Here is a 13,071-nt window from a genome sequence, read left to right as displayed (position 1 = left end):
TTCGGTAAATGGAATGAGTTTAACCCGTGATGATGAGAAGTGTCACAGGGCAAATATATTTGTCCAAGGAAGATAATCCCAGCTTTAAATTATTATGACATAGATAGAAATATTGGAACTATGTGGGTGAAAATGGTGGAGAAAGAAAAGAGAAATTAGTACCAGAGGGAGAAGAAAACAGAGGGTCTGAGGAGGAACAAAATGCATCAGAGAACATCATTTGGGACTCTGTATCAGTAGGACAAATATTTAAAACCCATAGGAGTCCCATAAAATGTCAATTAGATCACCTCAACATAGTAGTTCCTATACAATATTTTCCCATGCAAATTGTCATACTTTTCTGTTTATTAATCTTTTGGGATGTGCTTGCTTCGGCAGCACATATACTAAAATAATTTGGGCTCAATCAGTAGTACTTGTGCTCAGTAGTTTTTTTTTTTTTTTTTTTTTTTTTAGCACCTATTTTTACCTAGATTTCTATTTCTCTTGATTTTATTTCCCTGTATTGCCTGGAGCATTTCCTACATTCTTTGTTTTCCAATTTTTTAGGAAGTCCCCTAACTCAGTTATAGGCAACTATTTGTGGATTTTAAGACTGGTTTAAGGGAAAGCAAGGGCAGAATTCCACATTTCTCAACTGGGCTTTTATGTTACCAGGTCTAGAACCATAGGGAAGTCACTTCACCTTTTTCTATGTCTCTCTCTCTCTTTCACTGTCTCTCAAATAAAAAAAATCAAGCTTTTCTTCTTTTTAAAGAGAAGGACATTTGTGATACTCCTAAAATCATGATAAATTTAATATTTTATTGCTATCTTTGAAAGTCAACTTTTTCCTCAAAGATCAGAAAAATAATTATGTATATATATATATATTAGTCTAAAATGTAGGAAAATTACACCTATTAATGTCCAAGGAGAAGATGAAACCTCAGTCCAAGCAGAAAAAGCCAATTCATCCTTTCCCTGCCTTTTTATATTATTTTGGCCCTCAGCAGATTGGATAATGCCTACCCACATTGATGAATGTAATGCTTACTTAAGTCTACCAATTCAAGTGTGAGTCTCTTCCCTACAGACACATCCAGAAATACTGGTTTACCAGCTCTCTGAGCATCCTTTAGCTTGGGCAAATCAATGCATGCTATTAACCAGCACATACTCTATCAGAAATGGACATATCAGACAGGCACAGAAGTAGTAAGGACATAGTTGAATTTAAAAACATTCATCAGTTTGAGTTACTGCCATTTATAGACTGTTTATCCAACAACAGCAGCTACAAGCTCTTGTCAAATTCATACGGAATGTTCAACAAGTTACATCACGTTCTAGTCCATAAAAAACATGTTAGCAAATTTCAAAAGTAGCAATCAAACAATGTTTGCTCTTAGACCAGAATGAAACTGAATGAGAAAAGAATCCCAGAAGGATAGCTGGAAACCTAAATGTAGCTCTTGGCAAGATTCTAGCTATGCCTAATGTGCGGATTAGCCAAGCAAAGGAGATGACTAAAAACTCTTAGGAATCTTCAAGATACTGTATTCCTCCACTATCCCAGCCCTGCAGGAATGTCTGCCAGGAATACTGAGGACTCTGTGTAAGAGCAACTGCCACACACCCATATTCTTTTTGTTACAATATTTCATGTAGCAGAAGAAAATGTTGGTTTATCAATTTTAGTAATAGACCAAACTATTTCTTATTATTTTAAAACTTTCAGGAAGCAAGTAGATGTATTTTGTAGTTCTAAATTGTGTGTGCTAAGCTTTCCTGTTTATTATCAGAGTTTAATGGTAGATGTATGCATTCTCTTTGGAGAAACAAGATGGAAGTGATGAAAAAAAAACATACCCAAGTAGATACAATGGCAGACATTACATAGATATAATCATTGAAAGAGTTGAGGAAAACTGTGCCTTGAATTGTAAACAGGTTTCCTTTTAGGTCTTAATCTGCCATGTCAATCTAGTCCTCTGTAAGAGAGAATTCCTCACTTGGGATTCATTTAATCCAGAAGAAATGTGCACACAGCATCTTGCTGCTGTAATACCAGTAAGTAGGGTTTCTGGAATCCTCATGATTTCAGTGACTGTTAACAGGTAACCTGCAATAGACTGAACATATTTACAGGATGCCTAATGGGTTCTTCCTTTGTCTTCCACACCTTTGTGGACATTGTTTCTTCCTTCTATCCACTTAGAGGAGAAAGGAAATGATGCATAAGTCACTTCCTACAGCCATCCTCTGGTGATCTTTCAACTGCTTAGTTGTCTTTTTGCCTTTGGAACACCAGTGAAAGACACATACAGCAGGGGAGAATGTTCAGCTTCTCCATTAAGATACCTATGTCCCATACCTAACAACCTGTATTCAATCCCTGGCTCTGGTTTTTGATTCCAATTCCCTACTAATGTGGATCCTGGGAAGCATCAGGAGATGATCAAGTAATTGGGTTCCTAACACCCTTGTGGGAGACTTGAATTTGAGTTCCCAGCTCCTGGCTTTGGCCTGGCCCATCCCTGGCCATTGAGGACACTTGGGAGGAATGCTCTGTCTTAATTTTTCTGTCTTCTGAGAAGTTAAAAAAATTTTTAAAAAAGGACACATATAGGAGATACAAAGAGAAAAATACTGTGGTTGATTAGTGATACCTATCATGAAACCAGAATTAGGAAGTGCAAAGATTGTATGTATACTTACAATCTTTGATTCATGTCAGTTAACAGTAGCTGTGTGAATGGGGAAAAAATGTCAGGCATTGTGTTATCAGTATGAAGGTAAAAAAAGGAAAGAAATGGACAAGAGATGTGAGATGAAGTGTCTGCACAGAACACTAACACTCATGAATCTCTATATTGCCAGAATTATTGGGGAAAATGTGTTTCAGCTGCTGTTTCTAACTGTATTTTCAATATATAATTGACTGAATTATGCATGCGTTATTTGTCTTTATTAATAACGTTCTCCATTTCAAAATTCACAGGATGTGAATTCTTGGAAAAAAGAAGGTGGAAAAATACTTTGCTTCTTTGGCATTCATTCATCAGGGCTTGGAAATTGATCATTACTTCACTTGGAAGCCTGAAGCTCTGGCAATCTTGTTTTGTCTTTACAACAACTGAGCCTCAGTGTTTTAAAGGTAATCATATTTATTGTACAAGCTAACTGAAAAAGTGCTGAATAATTGTTGCAGCCTCAGTGAGTACATTTTGTAATATTATTTTTCTGGTAGCACTGTAATTGAGATTCTTTAGATGAAGGGAATTACAGTAAAATTAAAGAATTATTAAGAGCTCCTTAGGAGAGAGGTCTTTATATTTGTAAACAAAATGACTTCATCAAAGCAAATGTCAGGGGTTTATTTTACCTTCTACACTGCATAGTATTGCTCTGATATATTCTGGGGTATTGGGGAGAGTGGAAAGGCTATAATATGATAGACTGAGAAAAGCTGGTATATGGCATACCGAATGACAAAAACTGAAAAAGTCCTATCAGACAATGGGAATATCAACTTTGTGAAACAATGCATTGGATATTTCAACAACAATCCCATTTTCCCCAAATACCAGAAAACATGCTCAACTCTCAATATTTGCCAAAAACAATGGGGACTTTTTGTTTTGCTTTGTTTCTGTGAGAACATTATCTTTAAGGCTATGAGTAAAACAAGGACACCTTGTAAACAATTGATTAGAAATCTAAACAGAAGCCAACATGCATTCTGAAATTAGAGGTAACATTGCTTTACCATGGACTAATTCCTGTTTTCTCAGTACTTGTCTTACATATGTATTTCTTTTATTCCTTTACTCAAAACTATACTTATGTCAGTTACATTGCCTACAAATACCAACTAAGGACTAATTTTCCAGCTTGCAAATTAACTTTTAAATGTGATCACGCATTGCACTGTAACAGGAAAAAGGAATGGTCACTTAGTAAAGGATGCTGTGGAATTAATTAACTACTTGGCCCTCATAATTTCACACTGTACAAAACAAGAAAGAAAGAAAAAGAAAGAAAGAAAGAAAGAAAGAAAGAAAGAAAGAAAGAAAGAAAGAAAGGAAAAGAAAGAGGAGTGGAGAGGGAGAAAAGGAGGAGGGAAAGAAGCAGGGGTGGAGGGAGGGGCAAGAAGGCCCACATGGTTGGCACAAAGCAAGCATAAAAAATCATAAAAAGGAAGTATTTGAAAAAATATTTGTTGTAGGATTTCTTTTTCCCAAGAAAAAATAATCCACAAAGAAAAATGATTTAGCTATGTAAAAATAGGGAAAAAACAAAAAAAAACCATTTTGTCTAAAACAGCAAATTAGTAAAAACAATTAAGAGAGAAAGTTTCTACAGCAAATGTGACATACTAGTGGTCATAGCCTGAAAGTATAAAGGGTTCTTAGAAGCACATAAATAAAAATCATAAGTCCTCAGGAGCTTGAAGAGAATAGTCACAAATTTGTTGATAGGTTTTTTCAAATAGATATTAAAATATTAAGAAATATTTCACTTTACCAGTTATCAAAGAAATGTAAATTGAAATAAGATGCATTGTGTTAAAAATTAGCACATATAAAATGCACCAAGCAAGAGAAGATTTTGTAGAAATTCACACTTAGTATAAATTGGGGCAAGTAGTTTGGCTCCACTTGGGCCTCTGCCACCCATGTGGGAGACACAGATGGAATTCCAGGCTGCTGGCTGTGTCCTGGCTGAGCCCTGACTGTTGCTGACATTTGGGAGTGAACCAGTAGATAGAAGCCCCCTCTATCTCTCTTGCTGTCTCTCTGTGTCTTTCTTTAAGTCTCTAAAAATTTTGTAACACTTTTTAGCCAGTTATTTCCATCATAGAAACCCATCCTGTGAAAATTATCATGGGTATGCTTTCCATTTGGTAAATACATCAGTGCTATCATATATTTGTGAAATCATTCCTCTGTATGTGTATGTATGTACTCATATGTGTACATATTTATGTGCTCACAGAAAAAATACTATTCTCAATATATCAGAGGAAGTAATTTTAAGAGAAGATTTATTTATTTGAAAGGCAAAATGACAGAGAGGGAGAAAGAAAGACACAGATAACAAGAGAGACAGAGGGGGCTTCTATCTGCTGGTTCACTCCCAAATGTCAGCAACAGTCAGGGCTCTGCCAGGGCACAGCCAGGAACCTGGAATTGCATCTGTGTCTACCACATGGGTGCAGAGGCCCAAATTCTTGGGCCATCACTAGCCACATTCCCAGGCACATTAGCAGGGAGTTGGATTGGAAGTGGAGGTGGCCAGGACTCCAACTGGCACTCTGATTTCAGATGTGGGTATCTCAAGCAGTGGTTTTACTGGCTATACCACAACACTCATGCTTGGAGCTGGTAATTTTGAATTATTTCTTCTTTGTATTTTTATGGTTGTTTTCCAGATTCTTTTCAAATTATGGCACTTTTTTATCAGTAAATATTTTGGCCACAAACATTTCTCATGCATACTTACATGTGATGTTTGCAAAGTTCAAAGCCTTAGGTTTCCTGTAACCCTAATGTTCATGAACCTTTCCTAATGACATTAGCTTATGGCAGAGAATTCCCTTCTTCAATTGCAGATGATGTTTTATCATTCAAGGAAACAAGAAGATGTGACACTTGGGTTGACCTAGCCACAGGCAGGATGTGGCTGCCAGAAAGTGCTATAAGTCTTTGAGTAAGGAGCCACATCCTCCTCCCACCAGTTCTATTTTTAGCTGATGGCAACCCCCAGAACTCTGGTGCTACCCAACTTTCACATCTCCTTTGAATTCTTCTTATATTCCTTTTTTTTTCCACCAATGCTTCTTAGAATTCACTTAATTAGGGAAATATTAGACCCTAGAGATTTCAAATAACCTAGCTCATTTAGCCAAACTGGTTAAACAAGGGAGAAGCATGAAAATGTAACCAAACAAGTTGCTCATGCTATGTTGTGCTATGTTAAAAAATGATCTGTCCTTTCTTATCTTAAGAAACCATCAGAATTTCTTCTCAGGTTGCCTTTAACTTGCAGCTATCTGAACAAACAGAAGTTTCAAGCTGTTCTAACAGTTCTTGGACCAAGCAGTGACTCTAACAAGAATCTTAAGAAACTTTTGGCATCAATAACACTTTGTGTGTTGTAGAAAATAAATATTGTATTATGTGCCTCTTTACTTGTATGCATCACTGGAACAAGAGAACTTCCTTGTGGTTTCCTGCTCACGTTCATAGAGATGGCAAGAGTATGTTTCCAACTGCTCCAAAGTGACTGCTACCCTTAATTAAGATATGTAGTGCATGAGAAGAGACATCACTCACCTTCTATATTATGATGTACTTCAGCCTCCAGAGCTCATGCTGGAGAAACTCTGCAGGGAGAAATATGATTCCATGTAAGTGCAGAAATTGCTATGATTTGGAGGGATGGTTGTGATATGTTAAAAGAAATATCCAAAATTCTTTTAGAAAATGAGAATTAAGGAGCATAATTTTACATATGTAGAGGCTTCAAAATGTTTATGGAATGTGCATTTTAAAAAAAGCAATATGGATTTCATAATTTATTGTACCAAAAATAAAATAATCTTTTAATTCTGCTTTCTCACAATTTGTTGAAGTCACTTTGTAATGATATTAAAAATTAAATCCAAAGCCAGTGCTGTGGCATAGCAGGTAAAGCCGTTGCCTGCTGTGCTGGCATCCCATGTGGGCACCAGTTTGAATCCTGGCCGCTCCACTTCCGATCTAGCTCTCTGCTATGGCCTGGGAAAGCAATAGAAGATGGCCCAAGTCCTTGAGCCCCTGCACTCATGTGGGAGTCCTGGAAGAAACTCCAGGCTCTTGGCTTCGGATTGGCCCAGCCCCAGCATTGTGGCCATTTTGGGGGAGTGAACCAGCAAAAAGAAGACCTCTCTCTCTCTGCTTCTGCCTCGTTGTAACTCTGCCTTTCAAATAAATAAATAAGTCTTTTAAAAAAATTAAATTCATTTTTCAATCTATTCAATGGCAACAAAATCTTAGATTTCCTAGTGTTTATAATTCAAAATGTGGCTAAATGAGAAGGACCAAAAACTGATTTTGTAAACCCAGATGCTACCATCTAAATGTTATGGCCAGGTCCTCAAGTTTTATTACTAAGGACATTTTTATGACTTCCTACAAATGTGCTTTGTATCTCAGATATACGTATAAATATTTGACTAGGTTTGGAACTAGGCAGAAGGTTTTCAAAGAACTCTAAGTGAAAATAGGGCAACTGACTAGGACATGGAAATGCTGCAGAAAAGATGACCTTAAAGTAGAACAGTTTCACAAAGCAAAGATCAGGATGGAAAGCCCATCAAAAAACAAGAAACTTAAAACACCTTGTGTTTGTCAACAGTAGCTTGGCAGCTAGAATAGGAAGCACAGAGGAATTTAAACTCATGCTGATTTCCAGAAGTCAGCTATGGAAAATGAACTTCTAGGACCAGATGGTTTTATGGCCTTAGTAAACAATAGATTTGCATTATGCTTCCTCAATAATTCTGTCAGGAAGAGTGTTGAGTTAGAAAACAATGTGCAATTGTGCCTCTTTTGAAAGACCAGTTCTGTAAATGGACAAATGGTAATGAAGGAGAAATCGAATTTCTGGGAAGGACTGAGTGTATAAGGGACCATTATCAGGCCATCTTGACTACAAGGCAATCGTAAATGTCGACATGTTTGGAAGTCATAGGTCTCCCTGGTGGCCATCGTATAAACTGATTATCAAAGGGGAATGAGGACTTCTCTGATTTGAGGCACCACCTCCTTAAGGTTTCCTTGTTTGTTATGGTTTGTAGCTTCCTTTGACTTTTGTTTCTAAAGCTTGGATGACTGCCATTTGGTTTCTCTTCAAGAAGAATCAACAAACCACTTACTGTTGAATTCTTTTCTATTATACACATGTATTACTACTCTCTATTGATCTCAGGATGTGGGATCCTCATAGGCATTTTGAAAGTAATCCTCTGCTGAACCCATATCTCATTCATTCAACTGATTTAATTGGCAACAATTATTCCTACAGGTCATTTCTCCACATGTAAATGATAGGATAATATACCATCAAAAGCTATTTTTCTATTTCCCAAACATAGCAACAATCCTCTAAATACTAAAATATTGATCTTAAAGAGCTTAAAACTCAAAAGCCTATAGTGATTAGGTAGGTAACAAGCACAACTGATGTTGAAGGGAGTTAAGACGAAACAACGAAGAATGTTGTGAACTGAGAGGTCAAGTGGAAAGCCTGGTTAAAAAAATAATCAGCAGCTCTTCTGCTCTAGAAATTGATGTAATGTAACAAAGCAGCCCAAGGCTTACCCAATCTCCTGGATTTCCAAGAAAAACTAAAATTCATTAAAAAACTCAACTGTATGAAAATATTGATGACTTTTCAAGGTTGGCAACCAAATTTATATTCTAGTTATATAAGGGTACTTCAAAAGTTCATGGAAAATGGAATTTAAAGATGAGTTTTGGTCCAAAAAATTGGGAAAAATGGAAGTTTTATATAGTAAGCATTATTAAGTTTTTGTGTACTCCTTGAGTGAATGGATTTCAAAAGGTGTTTTTTTTTTTTTTTTTTTTTTGCACAGAAATAGGTTTATCTTTTAATACCATTTTCCATGAAACTTTTGAAGTATCCTTGTGGTGTAAGAGACAAGCAAAACAGTTCCACAATCAGTATTTATCTCCCAGTGTACCAAGTTGTGAGCACTACCTTAGCTTCTGTGGCAATGCATGTGTTGCACATACAGTATAAAATTTCTAGTATTTACATCAAAAAGCGAAAAGAAACATGAAATTAAATCTATAATATATTTTGTTTACCCTGGCTATTCAAAGTATTATCATTTCAACATGCAATCAGTCCTTATAAAATCAATCATAAAGATTATGACTTACTTCACATTCTATACACTATATACATAGTAAGTCTGAAATCCAGTATGTACTTTATGCATTTCAATTCTAATTAGCTACAGTTTGAAAGATTAATAGCCGTGTGTGAGGCCAGTGACTACGCTGGACAGCACAACTGGAAATCTCCGAGTGCCTGGTCTGATATACATAGAAACTGATTAGGTTCTTGGTTGGGCAAGGGGTTTTGATACCACGCACCAAGGCTCTCCCTTGTTCCTGCACTGCCAGCTATTGCCATTTCTGCAACATCTAGCTACAGCTGCCAGAGTAGACGCAGGAAGCAGACTGGAGGGGCTCTGTTCATGGGATATGCTTTCCCCAGGAAATAATGTCAGGAATTTGGATATTACTTGAATAGTGAGAAACACAATCCCAGACTTTTCTTGGGAAATCATTTAATGCATAGGAACTTCCATAAGATTGTGAAAAATAACTTCTTTTCTCCCTGTGATGCTCTAGGAATGGAAGCATATTACTTCATGAATTAACTTTTTTTATTATTGGATAATTCTAATTTCTACAGTCTTTTTTGTTCAGTGAAAAAGATTTGCTTGGTTCTAGAGGTAAGACAAAAATCAAGTGGAGAAAATAATGGACAGAAACATTTATTAAAGAATAAACCAAACCAATCATAACCAAAAAAGAAAAACAGTAACTTTCCAATCCTGAATTGTTCAAAGGTTGAATGGATATTGTTAAGTTCTTGCTATCTTGGGGTGTCTAATGAATGACTGTTCATTGCTGAAAGTTCATAGCCATATCTGTTGCTAAATATACTATTTCTAATGATCTCATTTATTCATTTCTTATTTGTTTTTTCATTCTTTTTTTTTATTTAATGAACATAAATTTTCAAAGTACAGCTTATGGATTATAATAGCTTCCCCCACCATAACTGCCCTCCCACCCACAACAATCCCCTCTCCCACTCCCTCTCCCCTTCCATTCACATCAAGATTAATTTTCAGGCCGGCGCCGTGGCTCACTAGGCTAATCCTCCACCTTGCGGCGCCGGCACACCGGGTTCTAGTCCCGGTCGGGGCGCCGGATTCTGTCCCGGTTGCCCCTCTTCCAGGCCAGCTCTCTGCTATGGCCAGGGAGTGCAGTGGAGGATGGCCCAGGTGCTTGGGCCCTGCACCCCATGGGAGACCAGGAAAAGCACCTGGCTCCTGGCTCCTGCCATCGGATCAGCGCGGTGCGCCGGCTGCAGCGGCGGCCATTGGAGGGTGAACCAACGGCAAAAGGAAGACCTTTCTCTCTGTCTCTCTCTCTCACTGTCCACTCTGCCTGTCAAAAATAAAAAAAAAAAAAAATTAAAAAAAAAAAGATTAATTTTCAATTATCTTTATATACAGAAGATCAATTTAGCATATATTAAGTAAAGATTTCAACAGTTTGCACCCACACAGAAACACAAAGTGTAAAATACTATTTGAGTACTAGTTATAGCATTAATTAAACACCTAAGAGTAATTGTGTATTAATTACAGAGTTCAACCAATAGTTTTAAGTAGAACATAAAAAATACTAAAAGGGTAAAGTATTAAGTTCTTTTTTTTATTTGTTATATAGTTTTTTTTTTATTTAATAAATGTGAATTTACAAAGTGCGGCTTTTGTATTGTTGTGGCTTCCCCCCACCAACCTCCTTCCCTCCCGTGGCCCTCCCCTCTCCCACTCCCTCTCCCATCCCACCCTTCATCGAGTTTCATTTTCAATTACCTTCATACACTGAAGATCAACTTAGTATATACTAAGCAAGGATTTCAACCGGCTGCACTCACACAACCACACAAGGTATAGGGTATTGTTCGACTAGTAGTGTTGTTTTTAAGTTTCATAGCAGAACACATTAAGGACAGAGATCCTACATGGGGACCATGTACCCAGTGACTCCCGTTGTTGATTTAACAATTGGCACTCTTATTTATGATGTCAGCAATCACCCGAGACTCTTGCTATGAGCTGTCTAGGCTATGGAAGCCCCTTGAGTTCACCGACTCTGAACTTGTTTAGTCAAGGCCATATCACAGTGGAGGTTCCTTCCTCCCTTCAGAAAAAGGCACCTCTCTCCTTGATGGGCTGTTCCTTCTGCTGGGGTCTTGTTCACCAGGATCTTTCATTTAGATTGTTTTTTGCCACCGTGTCATGGCTTTCCGTGCCTGTGAGACTCTCATGGACCTTTTAGCCAGATCCGAATGCCCCAAGGGTTGATTCTGAGGCAGGAGTGCTGCCATTCTATGAGTCTACTGTGTGTCCTGTTTCCCCCGCAGGATCATTCTCTCCCTTTTAATTCTATCCTTCATTATTTGCTTACTCTTTCAACTGTAACTCCTGTGAGATATGGAGGATTCTGTTTTTTGCCAAATATTAAAAAAATGTTGGTTCTGAGGATACCAAGGATCTTGGAGTGCTCTGTGGTGACTAGTCTCAAGAGGCCAGGGACAAAAGTTAATAACACACCATTGGCATTCTGTTTCTTGATTTCTCTGGAAATATATGGTTCACAGAATGTGTGATGCCATATATAAGTGCTTAATAATCATAGCCCATTAACACAATAAACCTTAGAAATGAAATTTACAAGTGTTTTGACACAGAGATATGTGGCCTGAGCTCATCGATCATTTTGTGCATCAAAGAACATATACTATATATTTTAAGACTTTCTAGCTCTGCTGAGACGAACCATAACTGACTTTATTGCAGGAGGATTATATTGTGTGGTTTTATATCCTGTTTCTGTAATTGTGCCATTTTTGCATCTCCATTTTTGCATCTCCAAACAGATTTCATTGAGAGAGATTAAAATACAATGAAGAGGGGGCTGGCACTGTGGCGCAGTGGGTTAAAGCCCTGGCCTGAAGCACTGGCATCCTATATGGGCACTGGTTCTAGTCCTGGCTGCTCCTCTTCCAATCCAGCTCTCTGCAATGGCCTGGGATAGCAGTAGAAGATGGCCGAAGTCCTTGGGCCCCTGCACCCACGTGGGAGACCCAGAAGAAGCTCCTGGCTCCTGGCTTCAGATTGGCGCCATCTTCAGATGGCCATTGCAGCCATCTGGGGAGTGAACCTTCCGATGGAAGACATCTCTCTCTCTCTGTCTCTATCTCTCTATGTAACTCTGTCTTTCAAATAAATAAAATATGTAGGGGGCTCCAATCGAAAAGGAAACAAAGTTGCTAAGCCTTCACTCAAAAAGGCTGCTAAGCCTTTGTTCGAGTTTGCCACATTTCCGCATCCTAGTGACTCAGCATTTCCAACAATCCAAGATGGCCCCTGGGGGAGGTACCTAGCCTGACAGGAGACTTCTGTACTTGTGGACAGTATGAGTCCTCGGCTGTGATTGGCCATTGAGGGCGTGCCTGGCTCGTGTCCTGCCTTACCTTTCAGCTGGCTGGGTTGGTCCCCTTGTGCCCTGGACAGCCCCCTTTCTGTGTCTATAAAAGCTCTTCCCCTCCCAATAAAATCGAGAACCCGCTGTGCCATGGGCGTTGACTGATCTCCCGGCTCTGGTGTGGTTCCTCTGTCGCTGACACTCATCATCCCGCTCAGCCCCTGAGCTCCCCAGGCTGGCCCTGAGGAGCTCTATCGGACCTGCTGCCCCGTGACGAGCAGCAAAAATAAATAAATAAATACAATGAGGAAGGAACTCATCAATAATCCACAGGTATGCACTATGAATCTTTCCCCCAAATTTCCCCTTGGGACCTCAGACATCAGCCTAAGAGACTGGGCACTAGATAACAGGAATAGCTTATAATTTCTAGGACTCACTTGACAGTGACTTTTAATTTTGATGATAATGAAAAAACTCAAATGTAATTTTAAACTACTAGATCCAGAAGGAGCTTTATGTAGGTCAAGTGATAGAATTTTGGCTTTATTCCATCTCACAGTATAAGTACTTCTTAGACAGACTATAGAACTGTCCTATTATCATTCCCAGTCTCAGAATATATGGTGAGAATATTCTGTCAGAATCACAACAGTGAAGGTTAATATAACAGGGATAGCAAAGTTGAAGAAACCAACTGCTTCTAACAGTCCTCACCAAAATATTATATAGAAAGAATTCTTTATCTTTGTAGAAATAAAAGGGATGAGGTGTATCATCA

At 38.2% G+C, this 13,071-nt stretch overlaps 1 long non-coding RNA gene across 2 annotated transcripts in view; it reads right to left on the bottom strand.

The window, feature by feature from the left end:
- The window catches only part of LOC103350742 (uncharacterized), a 40,308-nt gene extending 29,469 nt beyond the window's left edge, over positions 1–10,839 (bottom strand). For both annotated transcript variants that reach the window (XR_007909154.2, XR_007909155.2), the window contains exons 1-2: positions 10,676–10,839; positions 6,324–6,373 (exon numbers count right to left, since the gene is read on the bottom strand). This is a non-coding gene — a long non-coding RNA (uncharacterized lncRNA). The remainder of the gene's footprint in view (positions 1–6,323; positions 6,374–10,675) is intronic.
- Positions 10,840–13,071: the final 2,232 nt, after the last annotated feature.

Source organism: Oryctolagus cuniculus, chromosome 8, assembly GCF_964237555.1.
Source record: "Oryctolagus cuniculus chromosome 8, mOryCun1.1, whole genome shotgun sequence".
NCBI lineage: Eukaryota > Metazoa > Chordata > Mammalia > Lagomorpha > Leporidae > Oryctolagus > Oryctolagus cuniculus.
This window is presented reverse-complemented; position numbering and strand designations above follow the sequence as displayed.